Below are 18,229 nucleotides of genomic sequence, written 5' to 3'. Positions count from 1 at the left end.
CTCAAATTCAAGTCCATTGAGTCAGTGATGCCATCCAACCAACAAGACCTCTGTCATCTCCTTCTCCTTCTATCTTCAATCTTTCCCGGGGTCTTTTCCAATGAGCCGGTTCTTCAAATCAGGTGGCCAAAGTGTGGGAGCTTCAGCATCAGTCCTTCTAATAAATATTCAGGATTGATTTTCTTTAGGATTGATGTTTGATCTCCTTGCAGTCCAAGGGACTCTCACGAGTCTTCTCCAACACTACAATTGAAAAACATCAATTCTTCGGCACTCAGCTTTCTTTATGGTCCAACTCTCACATCCATACATGACCACTGGAAAAAACATAGCTTTGACTAGACAGACCTTTGTTGACAAAGTAATGTCTCTGCTTTTTAATACACTGTCAAGGTTTGTTATAGCATTTCTAAGGAGCAAGTGTCTTTTAATTTTGTGGCTGCAGCCACCATCTGCAGTGATTCTGGAGCCCAAGAAAATAAAGTCTGTCACTGTTTACATTGTTTACCTATCTATTTGGCATGAAGTGATGGGACCGGATGCCATGATCTTTGTTTTCTGAATGTTGAGCTTTAAGCCAACTTTTTCACTCTCCTCTTTCACTTTCATCAAGAGGCTCTTTAGTTCCTCTTTGTTTTCTGCCATGAGGGTGGTGTCATCTGCATATATGAGGTTATTGCTATTTCTCCCAGCAATCTTGATTCCAGCTTGTGCTTCATCCAATAATATATGTACATACATACATATACACACACATATACAGTTGTTGTGACTATACCCAGAGCACAGTGTCTGTGACAGGCAGATATATGATTCTAGAGAAATCAAACAATAGAATAAATTGGAATATTGAAGAGAAATAAGAAGGGCAACAGAGCCAGGCAGGGTTAACACATACAGTGTAAGCAAATAAGAAGTTTTTGAAGACAAGAAGCCATGGAAAAATTCTTTGGAAGGCCAGGTTCTCTCTGAGCTTCAATTTTTAGGGACAGATTGGCACTACCCAAGGGAGAGGCAGATAACAAGACTTGGTAAATGTTTATTATTAGGGTGGTAGTGCAATTGCATCCTAAGAAAAGACAACATAATAAGAGATTATCAGCACAGGAGGAGGTCAGGCCGGCAGCCAGCTCCAGCTTTTATCAAGAGCCAGCAACAATTCATAAAGTCACAAAAACTGACTGTGGAACAGGGACTTGGAAGGGACAGATACAGATTTAAAACCCAAGTCCTCCTCTGCACAGAGTATGAGTGAGGTGACATCTATCTTTTTCTCCCACTAGAATCTTTGTGTTAAATGAAAAGTCGGCTATTTTAAACCAACAAGGGAGATTTCATGCCAGCGGATGCAATGTAATTGCTTCTTTTCCTAATAGTTAATTAGCACTCCACATTTCAAGTCAGTTTATATCCTGATATATAAAATCCAGTGATTCCTAGGTGGTTAAACATTTAGAATTGTATTTTCCAATTGTGTTATAAAAACAGCATTCCACACTTTTCCAACCTTTTGACAAGATTAGGGTGTGGTTCAGAAACTTACATTCAGTTTAGTTCAGTTCAGTTGCTCCATCGGGTCTGACTCTTTGCAACCCCGTGGACTACAGCATGCCAGGCCTCCCTGTCCATCACCAACTCCCGGAGTTTACTCAAACTCATGTCCATCACGTCGGTGATGCCATCCAACCATCTCATCCTCTGTCGCCCCCTTCTCCTCCTGCCTTCAATCTTTACCAGCATGAGGGTCTTTTCCAATGAGTCAGTTTTTTGCATGAGGTGGCCAAAGTATTGCAGTTTCAGCTTCAGCATCAGTCCTTCCAACGAATATTCAGGACTGATTTCCTTTAGAGTGGACTGGTTTGATCTCCTTGCAGTCCAAGGGACTCTCAAGAGTCTTCTCCAACACCACAGTTCAGAAGCATCAATTCTTTGGCACTCAGCTTTCTTCACAGTCCAACTCTCACATCCATACATGACTACTGGAAAAATCATAGCTTTGACTAGGCAGACCTTTGTTGGTAAAGTAATGTATCTGCTTTTTAATATGCTGTGTAGGTTGGTCATAACTTTTCTTCCAAGGAGCAATCATCTTAATTTTATGGCTGCAGTGATTTTGGAACCCAAAGAAATAAAGTCTGTCACTGTTTCCATTGTTTCCCCATCTATTTGCCATGAAGTGATGGGACCAGATGCCATGATCTTATTTTTCTGAATGTTGAGTTTTAAGCCAACTTTTTCACTCTCCTCTTTCACTTTCATCAAGAGGCTTTTTAGTTCTTCTTCGCTTTCTGCCGTAAGGGTGGTGTCATCTGCATATCTGAGGTTATTGATATTTCTTCCAGCAATCTTGATTCCAGCTTGTGCTTCATCCAGCCCAGTATTTTTCAGCATGTACTCTGCATATATTAAATAAGCAGGGTGACAATATACAACCTTGACGTACTCCTTTCCCAATTTGGAATCAGTCTGTTGTTCCATGTCCAGTTCTAATTGTTGCTTCCTGACCTGCATACAGATCTCTCAGGAGGCAGGTACGGTGGTCTGGTATTCCCATCTCTTTCAGAATTTCCCACAGTTTGTTGTGATCCATACAGTCAAAGGCTTTGGCATAGTCAACAAAGCAGAAACAGATGTTTTCCTGGAACTCTCTTGCTTTTTCCATGATTCAACGGATGTTGGCAATTTGATCTCTGTTTCCTCTGCCTTTTCTAAATCCAGCTTGAACATCTGGAAGTTCACGGTTCACGTACTGTCGAAGCCTGGCTTGGAGAAACTTACATTACCATATGTAAAACAGATAGCCAAAAAAAAACAAAAACAAAAACAGATAGCCAATGGAAATTTGCTGTGTGTCTCAGGGAACTCAAGCAGGGGCTCTGTATCAACCTAGAGGGGTGGGATGGGGAGGGAGATGGGAGGGAAGTTCAAGAGGGAGGGGACATATGTATACCTATGGCTGATCCATGTTGATGTTTGACTGAAAACAAGAAAATTCTGTAAATAAATTTTTTTTTTTAAAAAAGAGTAGGGTGTGGTTATGAGGCTTAGAAAATCCATTTGGTAAATATCCACAGATGCAGTCAACCACATTTTGAAGAACGGAGCAACACCTGGGATCTGAAACCTAGAAAATCATGATCAGGACAAGAAAATAGATGGTAACCTCGTGGATTTTAACATCCCTGATCCTGGTCAAGACCAAGCTTCAGGGATTCCAAGATGGAATAACTGAGGAACTCAAAACAAGCTAGTCAAAGACTCTGCATTCAACATAATTTGAAGAATTCACCCAAAACCAAAGGACTCTGTGTAATATTAAACAAAGCAACACAGAAATAGAAATATCCAGTATGATTTTCCAACACCATCAAGATAGTGATAGGGACCCCTTCACTAGAAGACAAAATATTCCTGCCTATAGCTCCTTCAAGGATATGTGTTCTGTAACAGCCTTGCTACCATGACATCAAAGTAATAATTCTAATGGTAAAATCACACTTATTGTTTCCCTGAAAGGTTCGCAAAATCTCCTGGGCGATTGTGCACATCTTGAAACAAAATTCTAGATTCACTACAATTTTTTTCAATAAATATACATCACCTTGACAAAGTCTTGGAAGCAAAACAAGAATAGAATAATGCTGTCATAAAATGCTTAGGAATTCCTGAATTAGGAAAAGCTAGTTAGTATTTCAGAGAGCACCAAAGTTAAACCCTCTCAGTGGAGGATATATGTGGAAGGAAATATACACAGTAAAGTTACATAGACACCTGCTTCTGGGAAAGAAACAAAGTGGCTTGCAGGAAGAAGAAAAGTATCACCACAGAAGCAGAGAACTTTGAAGGTAAAAACAAAGGTGACTCTGATCCACAAAGCAGGAGGGATCCCACAAGTGCACACAGTAAAAACCTGTTATAACATTTACTAAGACATAGAAAAAAGAAAACAGACAGTGAAATTCATCTGGTGTACATTCTAGACAATTCAGCTATGCTACTCAGTATTGATTTCTAGTTTTTATTCCAAACACTTCAGCTTCTTTGCGGTGAGAGCTAAAAAGAAATTAAACTAAAAATTGGACCAAAAAAATTTTAACAAAAGCACACAAACAGTGATTGTTTTTGCTCCTTAACCCATGTCCACACTGGTTTCAGTGAAGGCCCCATACTTGTTTGCTGGACTAATAGCCCAGGAGAAAAATGAATCTGGATTTTTTTTTTTTAACTGTTCCTCTAATTTGACTAACCATAAGGCTCGTTTGCAAACGTCAAGATCTGGATTGACTTTCCATTCCTCACAGTTGCCTAGACTTTCAGCATCCCAACAGTGAGTTTTGGTCTCATTTCAGGTGAGAGCCTACCTGATAAATACTTTTCTGACTCTCACACCAGATTCTCATTCGACTTTTGTAGGGTGGAGAAGCCAACGCAGGAGATATAAGAGATATGGGTTCGATCCCTGGGTCGGGAAGATTCCCTGGAGGAGGGTCTGGCAACCCACTCCAGTATTCTTGTCTGGACAATCTCCATGGACAGAGGAGCCTGGGGGGCTACAGTCCACAGGGTCGCACAGAGCTGGACATGACTGAAGCAACTTAGCACACATGCACAAAGTTAATTAGAATATGATGTGGGTAAAGAATAGGAATAGAAGACAAAACACTCCAGAATCTCATTCTGCTCGTCTCCCTTTAACATCAAATACCTGGTAGCTCAGCAGTTTAAGTGTCTGCCTGCAATGCGGGAGACCTGGGTTCAATCCCTGGGTGGGAAGATCCCCTGGAGAAGGAAATGGCAACCTACTCCAGTATTCTTGCCTGGAGAATCCCATGGATGGAGGAGCCTGGTGGGCTACAGTCCACAGGGTCTCAAAGAGTCGGATGCGACTGAGCGACTGAGCGACTTCACTTTCACTATAGATTTACAAAGATGCTCTGTCCTTCTGGGTCGGGGGAAAGCAGCTACTCATCACCAACCTGGACTGATAATGGAGGAGCAGCAGTGACCAGCCTGGGCAGAGGACATGGCTTGAACATAACATCCTTCCTCTCTCACATCATTGCCTTTCAGGGTCCTCCTGTTTCCAGAATGGTAGGGTCCCACATGTTAATTCCCACTGGGTTTCCAGCACAGCCAGCCAGACTTTGATGGGGAAAGACACAAAAGGGACTAGCAACTATTTCAATCTTATCCTCCAAGTGAACATTCTTTTATTCCCTTCCCTTTTGCATTATCGTTGCTACGGTACTTTAAACTTCTCCCATCATTAAGCCTTCTGAGTGAAATATTGAACTGATTAATGTGGCATTTTCCGCTAAACTGTTTCAGGAAATGTTGCACCTTACCAGTGGGATGCTTTTGAATAATGTAATCTCCTTAGTATAATTAAAACTAAGTTCTGAAGTTAGTACCTTTTCTCCCTGGAGGCACTCATCAAAATGTCAAGTGTTCCTTCTAGTAGAACTGCAATCCCATAATACAAACAAATATATTACCCACCGCTCCTCACTAGCAAGAAGCGCTTGCCGCATTTTTGTCACTTCATTTCTAACCTGAGCTAGCAGCGTGAGAAGTATGTTCACCGGAAGCCACTGTGACGCCAGTACCCAGAGCAGCATTCCACGCTATCTTCCCAGTCTACAATTACTAATATTTCTTTTGACAATTTGTCTTCAACAGATGAACTTTTTGTTGTTGTGTAGTTATCTACGTGTAAAGAATAGTGTGGCTCTAAAAATCACTTGCTCTCCTAAGGCTTTCCACTTAGTTTCAAAGGGAAAAAAAAAAAAAAAAAAAAATCAGGGACACAGTGCCCTCTTCTGGCTGAGAAGCAAGATGACTGTGAAAACCTGAACAGCATTTTCCCGGGTTTTCAAAGACTACATGGTATATGGTGAATAAAAAATAATCAGCACTGTTGTTGAAGTTTGCAACATTATTCTCTCTAGGGACAAGATAAGGTCCCTCTCAGAGGGCTGGTCCCAGATGCCCAGCTTTTAGGAGCTCTGGAGGGAGGAAGATAGGTGGACCATTCCCCAGGGGAGATTTGAAATTAATGACAGAAATTGGTGTCAAGAGACCCATCCTTCTCTGGAACAAATACTGAATCCAAGACAAGGATAAGTTCATTTTAAAAGTTCAGGAGGCTTCTCTTTGAATAGCTATCAGATAGAAGTTGGTATTTCTTGCTAATTACTGGTTTTCTCTAGAAAAATCTGAAAAGGCTTCCAAGGTTTCCAAATAGCAGTCTATTATTTTCCTATGATTATAATTATTCTAATAGTTTGCTTCCCCAAGATCATATTAGAGTCTCCGCCAGAGCCCACACTGGCCTTTGAGGAGCCCCAACCCCAATCGAAGGGGCCCTGCCAGTCTCCATCTGGGAAGAAGATGGGAGGAAGTGACAAGGAAAGCACAGACTGTAGGAGACAGAAGGAGCCCAGCAGGACTTTGGAAGAGAAATATTCAATGCTGGAACGTGCTTCTTACCAAATTTCATTCTCTAGAAAAACATGCTTCTTTCCAGTCTGAAGGCCAGGCTGGCTGCCACTTCTCTTCTCTATGCCTGCCAACTAGTCATTAGCAAACAATGAGTGACAGGGCGTCTGGAATGAAGAAGGATATGGGCATGCAGCGGCAAAGGGAATGATGGGAGGGGGTCACAGAGGAGAAATTAAGTATCAGCTGGAGGCTGCCCTCTTCACTAGGAGCTTCAGGATGAAGAGAAAGGTGAGGTCAGCAGAGCTGTGGAGAAGGCAATGGCACCCCACTCCAGTACTCTTGCCTGGAAAATCCCATGGACGGAGCAGCCTGGAAGGCTGCAGTCCATGGAGTCGCTGAGGGTCGGACACGACTGAGCGACTTCACTTTCACTTTTCACTTTCATGCATTGGAGAAGGAAATGGCAACCCACTCCAGTGTTCTTGCCTGGAGAATCCCAGGGACAGGGGAGCCTGGTGGGCTGCCATCTATGGGGTTGCACAGAGTCAGACACAACTGAAGTGACTTAGCAGCAGAGCTGAAGAATGCCGGCTCCTGGCCACACAGCTCGGCAGAGGCCACAGGAGGTGTATACATGGACACATGTACACTTGGGGATGTGTGCGGCTTGGGGTGTGCAAGCCATGGCAATGGCTGGGGGCAGAATATTTTCTATACCTGACCAGTGACAAAAATTCCTTGAGTGAAAAATTCCAGAAAGCAGTTTTCAGAACACCCAAGTTAAAGCTCTTTGCATGACAAGTTTTACAAATCCTCTTCAACATAACTCAAGCAAAAACAAGAATTAAAAGACTCCTGCAGTGCCTCATACTCTCCAAAGTCAGCAATTACAATGGGGGCTGGCCGCTTGTATGCCTGGAGCCAGGAACTAAAAAGCAGTTAAGAAGAGTCTCTGCTGCCTGCCTACCTCTGTTCCTCCAGGGTCATGTGGCTTCTCACTCCCTATTTCTTTCTTTTCTAACTTCTGTTTCCTGTATATACAGCTGGGGGCCACAGTCTCAGAGATTAATTGTTCTCAATTCCAATGACCTATAAAATGAATAACTAGCATCATTCATTCCAATTCTAAATTTCAAGGAAAGACAATTTGCTCTATCCTGCTTAGGCTCACCTGTTTCCTAAGCAGCCACGAGAAAAAGGAAAGGTCATGCACTATACTCATGGCTGTTAGGATTCACCCTGGGAAGACAGTTCCTAGAGAAGAGGATGATGGACTGGAAAGAAAATCTAATGATAAACATGTTTTCACTTTGACTCTTGAAGGCCTTCAAGCTGAAGTGGTTTTATAAAATGGCTAACTAATAAGCAATTTTTTTGGGAAAAAAAATTGGCATTTTTGCCTGTTTCTGGAAGCTTTTGAAAAGGATAAAGGGAAGAAGGGGCACTGTATAGTATTCTACTATACGGTGGAAGAATAACTGACTTGGGAGCTACATGATCTTAGTACCACTCCTGGCTCCACCAAACTATATGTGAGCTAATGATGTAACTTCCTAACACAGTTTTCTCATCTGTAAGAACTGCTAGTAGTTACCTGTCTATGTTACAGGGTTGGAGAAGCAAGAGATGTTCACATAGGAGAGAGAGGAATTAGGAGAGTTTCAGTGTTTCATTGCTTATAACTATAGGTTACATAGAGTTTTGGGACTACATTACAGCTGCCTACAAGAAAGAAAAACATGGGAGTTGTTCCAATCACCAGAAGCCTCATCTGGAGGAACTAAGCTATAAGTTTTTGGAAAGTTAAAGTCTTCTAGAGCTGAAGCAATTGCTAAGGAAATCATGTACTTAATAATAAGAACTAGGTGAAGATTGATATCAGTGGGTGAGACAAGGAAGCTCCCACTGACACTCTGGGTCAGAAATGTGCAAATTCAGGGCTGGTGTGTAGGATGTAACCCTTTGTTCAGCAAAGTGATTCAATGGGACTAAAGTGATGCTTTATTATATTGATTTAAGGTTTGTTACTCCCAGGCACAGGGTGATAATCTGCCCAGTCCCTCGATTCAGCTGACTTTCCCTGGCTCGGTATTTCCTTTCTCCCCCGACATTCTTCATGCATCCCTTCTTGAAGATGCATGCTCAAGAACAATGGCTTTCCCAGCAAAAAGACCATTCTTTTGGCAAGTGTATGTTCCCCAGTTTGTTGTGAGACCTGATTAGATAATGGATATAAAAATGCTTTGAAAACTGTAAAGCACTACACAGATGTAAGTTACTATAATTATGATGATTAACAGTGTCATAAAGGGAAACCATTAAATCTCTCACACAAATTGACACATGTATCCAGTACCTAAAAGTCATCAAGCAGGGCGCCTAAAGCAATTTGACCATCTTCCTTTCCTTCCAAGTTCCTTTCCATTAAGCTTTTGCGGGTTTGTGCATCCATAAAATCAGAAGATATATTTGGCTGCAGGCTTTTGCTCTCTCAATGAATGGAGGAATGCCTCCTTTGATTATTCCAAATTCAGGAGAGGGAAAATGTACATCCATCTCTGGGACACATACCATGCTTCCTACCAAGTGTTCCAGAGAAATGACAAATCAGAGCTGAATTCTGGTTTCTTCTTCAAGCTCCCTGCAGCCAGGATTGGGAATGCAAGTGTTGAAGAGGTGAGAGAAAGAGCAAAGGAGACAGAAAGGCAGAGATGAGGACAGAAAGAGGCACAGTCAGAGACAGGGACTACTCTGTGTTCAATGGGCCTGCTTATGGCTCTACAGAAAGTAAATGAAAGAACAGCAGTCTTTTCTGCAGCAGAGTGTTATGAGGGGCCCTGAAGTACAACAATCTTATTCCAAAAATAGGTAAGCAGCACAGAAGAGTCACTGTCAGCTAACAAGGATTTAGTTCAAAGACAGCCGTTTTTGAGCAGTAAACAGACTAACATCCAAATTGAAGGACTCTGGTGAAGGACAATGAAGGCTCTTCTAGTCAATTCATGTGGGTGTAGGTAGAAATTGGAAAACAGTCTGCTTAAGTGAGTATAATAAAGTAGATCCTTTGACAATATGCAAAATTTATATTTCATGAAATAAAAGCTGATGGAACTGAAGAGAGGAAAGCATAATTTGTTATTGGATATGAAGAAGATATGAAGACTGGAAAAGAGAGGTCTTAAGCATTTTGGGAAGAGATAATGTTTGCCAGTTCCTAAATGTTAAGTGTGCCAAGTCAAAACTCAGGAAACCTTTTCCCTTGGAATCCTTATTTGTAATTAGAGTTTGTTGATTAATAGAATTATTTTTTTATTTTTTCATTTTTATTGGAGATAGAGTTGCTTTACAATGTTGTATTAGTTTTTGCTATACAACAAAGTGAATCAGTTGTAAGTATTCATATATCCCCTCCCTCCCACCCCCGCCCATCCCATCCAACTAGGTCACCACAGAACACCAAGCTAAGCTCCCTGTGCTAAACAGTAGTTCCCACTATCTGCTTTATATCTGGCAGTACACATACATCAGTCCCAAACTCCCAATTCATGTCTGCCCAAGTCCACATCTGCAGTTCTTAAAATGATGGCCTTCTATTCAAACTCAATAGATTCACAGTCATGACCACTATAGACCCCATGTCCAAAAAGACATACCTCTTACCAAGATTAAAAACAATGATGAATAAATGGAAAAACAATCTTAAAGAATCATATTTTGAAAAATAAAAACACATGTACCTTACTGTACTTTTTAATTGGACTTTTAAATATTAGGATTATTCTATTCCTTATTTTCCTTATAGCTTCTAAGAACGTAACTCATAGCTCCTTCTCACAGGAGTAGTGGGGAAATAATGAAGTTCAGAGTCAGAAGATCTGAGTTTAAATTCTAGTTCTATCTAGTTGTAAGACCTTGAGAAGTCACTTAATATAACTAAGTATATGAAATCAGAGTGATGGTATACCTCCACACTATTTCAAGGAGTGAATAGACAGTGAATAGACTAGATAAGAATATGTATGTTTAAGAGTGTTATAAACTATGCAAAGTCTTAAACAAGTAATAAATTTTAGAGATTACAGAATTACAACTGGAAGGAAACTTAATATCAGCCTGTCCTAAGATTTTAAGTCCTTTAAGATGAAAGAACTTAATTATTGCAAGCTGTTATAATAAAGTACCACAGACTGAGTGACTTGGAAACAATAGACATTGATTTCTCACAGTTCTAGAGACCGGAAGTCCAAGATCAGGGCATCAACACGGTCAAGTTCTGGGCTGCAGATGCCAATCTTTTCATTGTATCCTCACATGGTAGAAAAGAGCAGGAGAGCTCTCTGGGGTCCCCTTTTTAAAGATACAAATAATCTCATTCATGAGCACTTTATTTTCATTACCTATGTACCTCCCAAAGGTCCCACCTCCAAAAAACCATCATTTTGAAAGTGAGGATTTCGACATATGAATTTTAGGGAGAAACAAATGTTCAGTCCATAACATAAAAGTGAAAAAAGTGTTAGTCGTTCAGTTGTGTCTGACTCTTTGTGACACTATGGACTGTAGCCCACCAGGCTTCCCTGTCCATGAACTTCTCCAGGCAAGAATACTGGAGTGGGTAGCCATTCCCTTCTCCAGGGGATCTTCCTAACCTAGGGAGCAAGCCTTGGTCTCCTGCATTGCATTCTTTACCATCTGAGCCACCAGGGAAGCCTGTCCATAACAGATCTTTTCTCCAAATAAAATCATACGTAACAAATAAACAGCAGAGCTGTTCTTTTAAAGCAAGGAAGGAGAGGGTACCAGATCTCAGCTACATTTATACCACAACCAACCCCAGTCCCACAGTCCAACTGATACTGCCCCAGAGGAGAATCAAGCATTTAGGTATTATTCAAAGCACAAATTTAAAACTCACTGATATTTCCCAACCTCCTTAAATTACAGTTGAGGAAAATGAGGTCATGCAGTGGGTCACAATCAGTTCTTCTATGAAATATGTGCCTAAAACACCAACGAGTTTATGTATGTTTGACATATAGGGGACTTATATCAGTAAAATATGGATATTATATTAGGTTATATAGAGATTTTTCTTAGGCAAGGGTAGCCAGAATAACAGGAGGAAATAAAAGGAAAAGCTCTCAACTCTGCTGCACTACAGGCAGGAGCCCTTTCAATTCTATTTAAAAAATAAATAAATATGGGCATACCTTGTTTTATTGCATTTTGCTTTATTTTGCTTTGCAGATACTAAGCTTTTTACAAATTGAAGGTTCATAGCAAGCTTGTGTTGAACAAGTCGGTCAGTGCTATTTTTCCAATAGTATTTGTTTACTTTGTGTCTTTGTGTCACATTTTGGTGATTTTGCAATAATTCAAATTTTTTCATTCCTTTTATATTTGTTATGGTGATCCATGATCAATAATGTTTAATGTTACTACTGATTTGACTTTTTTTTTAGCAATAAAAGTATTTTTAATTAAGGTATGTACTTTTTTTTAGATAATGCTAATTAAAAGACGCTTGCTCCTTGGAAGGAAAGTTATGACCAACCTAGATAGCATATTCAAAAGCAGAGACATTACTTTGCCAACAAAGGTTCATCTAGTCAAGGCTATGGTTTTTCCTGTGGTCATGTATGGATGTGAGAGTTGGACTGTGAAGAAGGCTGAGCGCCAAAGAATTGATGCTTTTGAATTGTGGTGTTGGAGAAGACTCTTGAGAGTCCCTTGGACTGCAAGGAGATCCAACCAGTCCATTCTGAAGGAGATCAGCTCTGGGATTTCTTTGGAAGGAATGATGCTAAAGCTGAAACTCCAGTACTTTGGCCACCTCATGTGAAGAGTTGACTCATTGGAAAAGACCCTGATGCAGGGAGGGATTGGGGGCAGGAGGAGCAGGGGATGGCAGAGGATGAGATGGCTGGATGGCATCACTGACTTGATGGACGTGAGTCTGAGTGAACTCCGGGAGTTGGTGATGGACAGGGAGGCCTGGCGTGCTGCGATTCATGGGGTCGCAAAGAGTCGGACGTGACTGAACAACTGAACTGAACTGATGTACATTTTTTTTAGATAATGCTATTGCACAAACAACAGACTATGGTATAGTGTAAACATAATTTTTACATGCACTGGGAAATCAAAAAAGCTGTGTGACTCACTTTATTGCGATATTCTCTAAGTTGCTGTGGTCCAAACCCACAATATCTCCAAGATATGCCTGCAAAATGAGGTACCTGCATGGTTTTCAGACTGGGGCAGGAGGCACTCCTTTCTGTAACCACCTTAACAGTAGTGTCACTAGCTCAGAGTTCCACTTCCATTTACATTATCTCAGTGTTCTCGAGTCAGCGTTTCCACTGTGTTATTTCTGTGCTTTTTAAATATCTCTTAGTGATCTCTGGCCATGCCAAATGCCTGAGCTTTGCCAAGAATCTACAAGGATACTGTATAAGTCAACTCAGGCTGCCACAACAAGATTTTCAGGCTGGGTGGTTTAAGAAACAGAAATTTATTCTTTCACATTCTGGAGACTGGAAGTCAAAGATCAAGGTGCTCACTGAGACAGGAAGGGAGCAGGGCACAACCTTTAGAAGAATGACACAGTCCAAGGACACAATGTAAACTGATTAGAATCAACTAGATCCAAGGTGATGGACTCACCTTTCACTTGACCTTGAGCCTCAGTATACGCTCACTGTAACACATCAGCAGGCTAAATGATACTCCCCAGGTACCATGATGGTTCCAAGGATGACCACAAAAGGTCAAAAAGTGGATGGTGGCCCAATTCCTGGAAATCCCCACGCCTTCCCCAAAGTACTGGGCTACTCCTCCCACTCATTAGCCTATGAAATTACCCACCCCTATAAAAACTGACAACCCCATAACCCTGGGACCTCTCCTGCCTCTCTTACCTTCTGAGACGGCCCAGACTCTGTCTATGGAGTATGTTTCCTCCCTGAATAAACCTTCTTTCACTTTACTGTGGCTCACTCTTGAATTCTTTCCTGGGCAAAGCCAAGAATCCACACTTGGCGACCATCCCAGGGGCTCAGATGTGACCCGGGATATGTCCATCCTCTCACACCCCACTTTCTTTCCTCCAATGTCACAAAGTTGGTGTCTGGTGAGGCCTCTCTTCCTGGCTTACAGAGGGCCACCTTCTCACCATGTCCTTACATGACCTTTTCTCTGTGTGTATAGAGCACTCTCTGGTGTCTCTTACCCTTCTTAAAAGAACACTCATCCTATATGACTAGGGCCCCATGCTTATGACCTCATTTAACCTTAATTACCTCCTTAAAAGTCTATCTCCAAACATGGTCACACGGTGGTTTAGAGCTTCAAAGTATGAAACTGAGGCAGGGGGAAGCCACAATTCAGTCCATAACAGACATCAATTATGTTTCCGTTAGTGTTCCTCTTACTGTTGCATCAGTTTTGAGTGGTCTAAATATTTTCCATAGGGTTGAAAAGATATTTTTAAATGCCTAATGTTGGCAAAGATTTGAAGAAATAGTCACTCTCTTAGATTTCTGGTGATAAAATAAACCTGGATGGAAATTTAACAACACATAGCAAAAGTCTAAAAATTCTGCATATAGATTCAGACATTCCATTTCTGGCCATTTATCTTAAAGAAACACCAAAGCTCAGCTTCCAGGATATTTACCAAAACATTAGAATTTGGAAAAATTGGAAAGTATGCTAAATATTTAACAACAGGGGAATGGTATAGCATACGATGAGGTTTTCCTGGTTGTTCAGTGGTAAAGATTACATCTGCCACTACAGGAGATGCAGGTTCAACCCTGGGTCAGAAAGATCCCCTGTAAGAGAAAATGGCAATCCACTCCAATATTCTTGCCTGGAGAAACCCATGGACAGAGGAGCCTGGTGGACTACAGTCCATGGGGTCACAAAGAGTTGGACACAACTTAGCAACTGAACAACAACATGCATGTTTAGTTGTGTCTGACTCTTTGTGACTCTATGGATTGTAGCCCACCAGGTTCCTCTGTCCATGGAATCCTCCAGGCAAGAACACTGGAGGGGTTTGCCATTTCTTCCTCTAGGGAACAACATACCACATGATAAAATTTTACAAAGCTATTAATATAATAATGTAAAGCATGGAACATGGAAATACATTTAATAGAATGAAAGTAAATTAAAACTATGTAAAATGGCACCCCACTCCAGTACTCTTGCCTGGAAAATCCCATGGACGGAGGAGCCTGGAAGGCTGCAGTCCATGGGGTCGCTAAGAGTAGGACGTGACTGAGCGACTTCACTTTCACTTTTCACTTTCATGCATTGGAGAAGGCAATGACAACCCACTCCAGTGTTCTTGCCTGGAGAATCCCAGGGACGGGGGAGCCTGGTGGGCTGTGCCATCTATGGGGTCGCACAGAGTCGGACACGACTGAATCGACTTAGCAGCAGCAGCAAAGGATATAAGGATATGTAAATGATAAAAGAATATAAATTATGAATAAGAATATATATGGGATCCTTTTTTATTAACATATTACACTGCAGGTTATAGGTATAGGAAACATTAAAAAATTACCTCTGGATAGTAAGATTAAGACTGACATTTATTTTCTTCTATTTATTCTTATTTTCCACAATTAACAAGCATCACATTTGTAAAAAGGAAACACACACATACACACATGTTTGTGTTTAAACTGTTAGACGAATAAGAACTAAAGGTAAATTACAACCTTTATCTAAAATGTTCATGTACATCCATCACCCATTTCTTAGAATTCTTTGCATGCTATGAATTCCCTAAAGAATATTCTCCTTCTTTCAGATGAAGAAGCAACAGAGGGTTTATGAAAACAAAAATTTGTTTCTAGTAAACAGTCCTTACTAGACAAGCAATTATCCTGTCTTCCTTTAGTTTCCATGTTCCCAACAATCTGGAAAAGAAGGGGGAGAACCAACAATACAGCTTAACAGTAACATTTTCCTAACAGAATATTTTCTGCCATTGTCCACAAGTTCAGTAGCTTGAGAGGGCAAGGAACATCCTTAGGAATGATCTGAAAGGTGATTTTAAACATCAGCATCATTCTTGTCAAGCAAAGATAGTGTTTCCTTGGGAGACTTGAACAGTTCCTTCAGAGTGGTTCAGGTCTCTGAGGCAAATATGTATCCAGGCTCCATGGTGGAGAGTATTTGCCAGTGAGAATATCAATTCTCAGGTACACACGCAGTATGTGTTTTGCTACAAATGTTTTCCCAGTAAACAAGAATGGAGCCATCAAGAGAAAGAGAACGCTAATTTTAAATCAATTAAATTCAAACAGAAATGTTTCCTTTGGGTGTAGTTGCCTTTTAGTAAGCACACTAATTTTGGAGACTTGTATTATTTACCCACAAATTGTTTCTGAAGTAACTTTGGTATTGAGAAGTTGAAGTCAAACCCATCTCTCCCACAGCTCTCTCTCAATCCATCAACTATTGAGGGTGGAATTTAATGGGGCCATTCTTGTTCATCGCCTTTCTCTAATCAATACAAATGCACACTCAATCATTGTTGCATAATACAGCATTCCTGTGCACTATTCATTGACAGGAAAGGGGATGCCCAGAAAATCAGGAATCACGTGGTTCTGTGGGACCCTCTTCCAGTCCATATTAGGACCACTAGTCAGAAGAAAATGTATCAAGATCAGCTCCTCACCAGGATGTAAATCTGGGCAGGAGAATGGCCTCTCCTGCCCAGACTAATCTGGGCTCTGACCAAAAGGAGGCAGACTAGCCCTAGGTCTCATTTTAAAATATGCCTCTGGCCCTGAGTGGCCTCAACACTCAGGCCACAGGAGAAGAAAGAGATAACAAAGTTTGAGTCCCTGCCAACCCAGCTCAAACAAAAAGAGGATCACAGAGAAAGTAGTTGGATCACTTCCAAGAAAAAACAAGACTCTCAAAGATGACAACCATAGTCCATTGCCTAGCCTCTGAAACAAACAGATCTAAGGTGGTACAAGGATCCCAGCAAATGGTTGCTCACCTTCCAGTGCATGGGTCACTTACCATCAAGTGCTTGGGTTTAAATTTGCTGTCATTATTTTTTATTGTTGCCTGGGGTGAATTATTGGATTGAAAGCAATTTGGATATTGTCTCCTCCATGGGGTTCTGCAGCCAAAAAGTGATTGATGAAAAACAGGGGTTTGGGATGAGTGATTCCAACACAGCCTTCCTCAAAGCAATACAAATGATAAGGCTGTTACTTGGGAAAACAACAGCCGTAAGAGTGATTTCATTGTCTCTGATGGGGAAGGGTGGGCATAAACACTAAGTACAGTTCATGACATTGGGGAATGACAGATGAGAGGATGCTGCAGTTTTGTTTCCTCATAAGGATTTCTCAATGTTTGTGAAGCCATATTTTTATACAATCCAGGAGGCAGCAAAATAATTCGGCTGTAGTCCTTAACATTGGGACAGCACTTTAAATTTTACCAAACACTTTAACACACATTACCACAATTATCCTCAAACTCACACTATGTTCAGAGAGGTAAATGACTGGCCTCAGTATACCCAGTCAAGAATATTTCCTCAGATACACCTCCATGCCCACTCACAGAGTGAAAATCAGAAGTCTAGATATCTGTTAATTGTTTCTAACCAACTATTTAATGAACATGTGTTATGTATCAGTAACTTTTCTATGCAATGGTATTATTAATAATAAAATAGCAATACTTATTTGAAAATAAGTATTGTATGACGGAAACCTGGCAACCTTTTCTAAAGCCTGTCAGGATAAATTAAAAGCCACAAGCAAATTTCAAACCTCCAGGAAAAGTAATTCCTCAGCTCCACTTGAACCCAACAAAAAAGGCAACTACCAACTGAAAGACGGTCCCTACACACACTCAGTTATCAGCCACAGTCCAGATACAAGGTGATCCAACTTAACGTCTTCAAGTGAAGAGAAACAGTCAACGGCAAAGCCCATTAGCAATTCCCAGAAAAGAAAAACAGAATCTGGTAGTAAAGTCTAACCTCTTTATCGTTTGTGCTTCAACTACTTCGACTTGCTCATAGTGGGGTCACAGGCAGAAGCCTCACACCCAGCACTCCAGAACTCGTCAGCTTGGTGAGCTACCAGGACGCCCGGATCCAAGGTGGCGCCAGCAGCAGTGGGCCGTGTGCAGAGACGCTGCTCCCGCCAGCAGCAGTGGGCCGCGCGCAGAGACGCTGCTCCCGCCAGCAGCAGTGGGCCGTGTGCAGAGACGCTGCTCCCGCCAGCAGCAGTGGGCCGTGCGCAGAGACGCTGCTCCCGCACTGCTGTCTGGAGCCTGCGTAGCTACAGCTGCGCCAGCTCGGGGGGAACCCTGCCCCCTCTCACACATTCAGAAGTTATCCTTACAGCAGCCATGTCCCCACCCCACCGCAGGCCTGCGGGAAGAGCATTTGCTCCCGAGTGGGAACTCCCACCTCTCCATCCTCTGCACAAAGCAAAAAACCTTCCTCTGTTTCGGAACCAGACCTGGCCTTGCTCTATTGGCTCAAACAACAGGAGGTGGGGTTGGCGGGGCGGGGGTAGCAAGAGGACCTTTGTTGAGGCTCGACTTGAAAAGGTTGGTAATAAAAATCTCACTTTAATCTTGGACTTCTGTTTATAGATATTTCTGCAAAAATTATTTACAAATAACAATACTCGTTTTCATTTGTGGGTTGTATTGGTGACTAACAAGGGCTTTTAGGTGTGTAATCTAATTTAATCCTCATTATGCCCTTAAAGACAAGTAGAGA

General features: G+C 41.5%; 1 long non-coding RNA gene across 4 annotated transcripts in view; it reads right to left on the bottom strand.

Annotated features, from left to right (window-relative positions):
- Positions 1 to 17,612, bottom strand: part of LOC129632874 (uncharacterized) — a 268,709-nt gene extending 251,097 nt beyond the window's left edge. For all 4 annotated transcript variants that reach the window (XR_008704719.1, XR_008704720.1, XR_008704718.1 and 1 more), the window contains exon 1: positions 17,477 to 17,612. This is a non-coding gene — a long non-coding RNA (uncharacterized LOC129632874). The remainder of the gene's footprint in view (positions 1 to 17,476) is intronic.
- Between the last annotated feature and the right edge of the window lie 617 nt (positions 17,613 to 18,229).

This window comes from Bubalus kerabau, chromosome 18 (genome assembly GCF_029407905.1).
Source record: "Bubalus kerabau isolate K-KA32 ecotype Philippines breed swamp buffalo chromosome 18, PCC_UOA_SB_1v2, whole genome shotgun sequence".
Taxonomy (NCBI): Eukaryota; Metazoa; Chordata; class Mammalia; order Artiodactyla; family Bovidae; genus Bubalus; species Bubalus kerabau.
The sequence above is the reverse complement of the archived record's forward strand: the minus strand, read 5'-3'. Positions and strand labels throughout refer to the sequence as shown.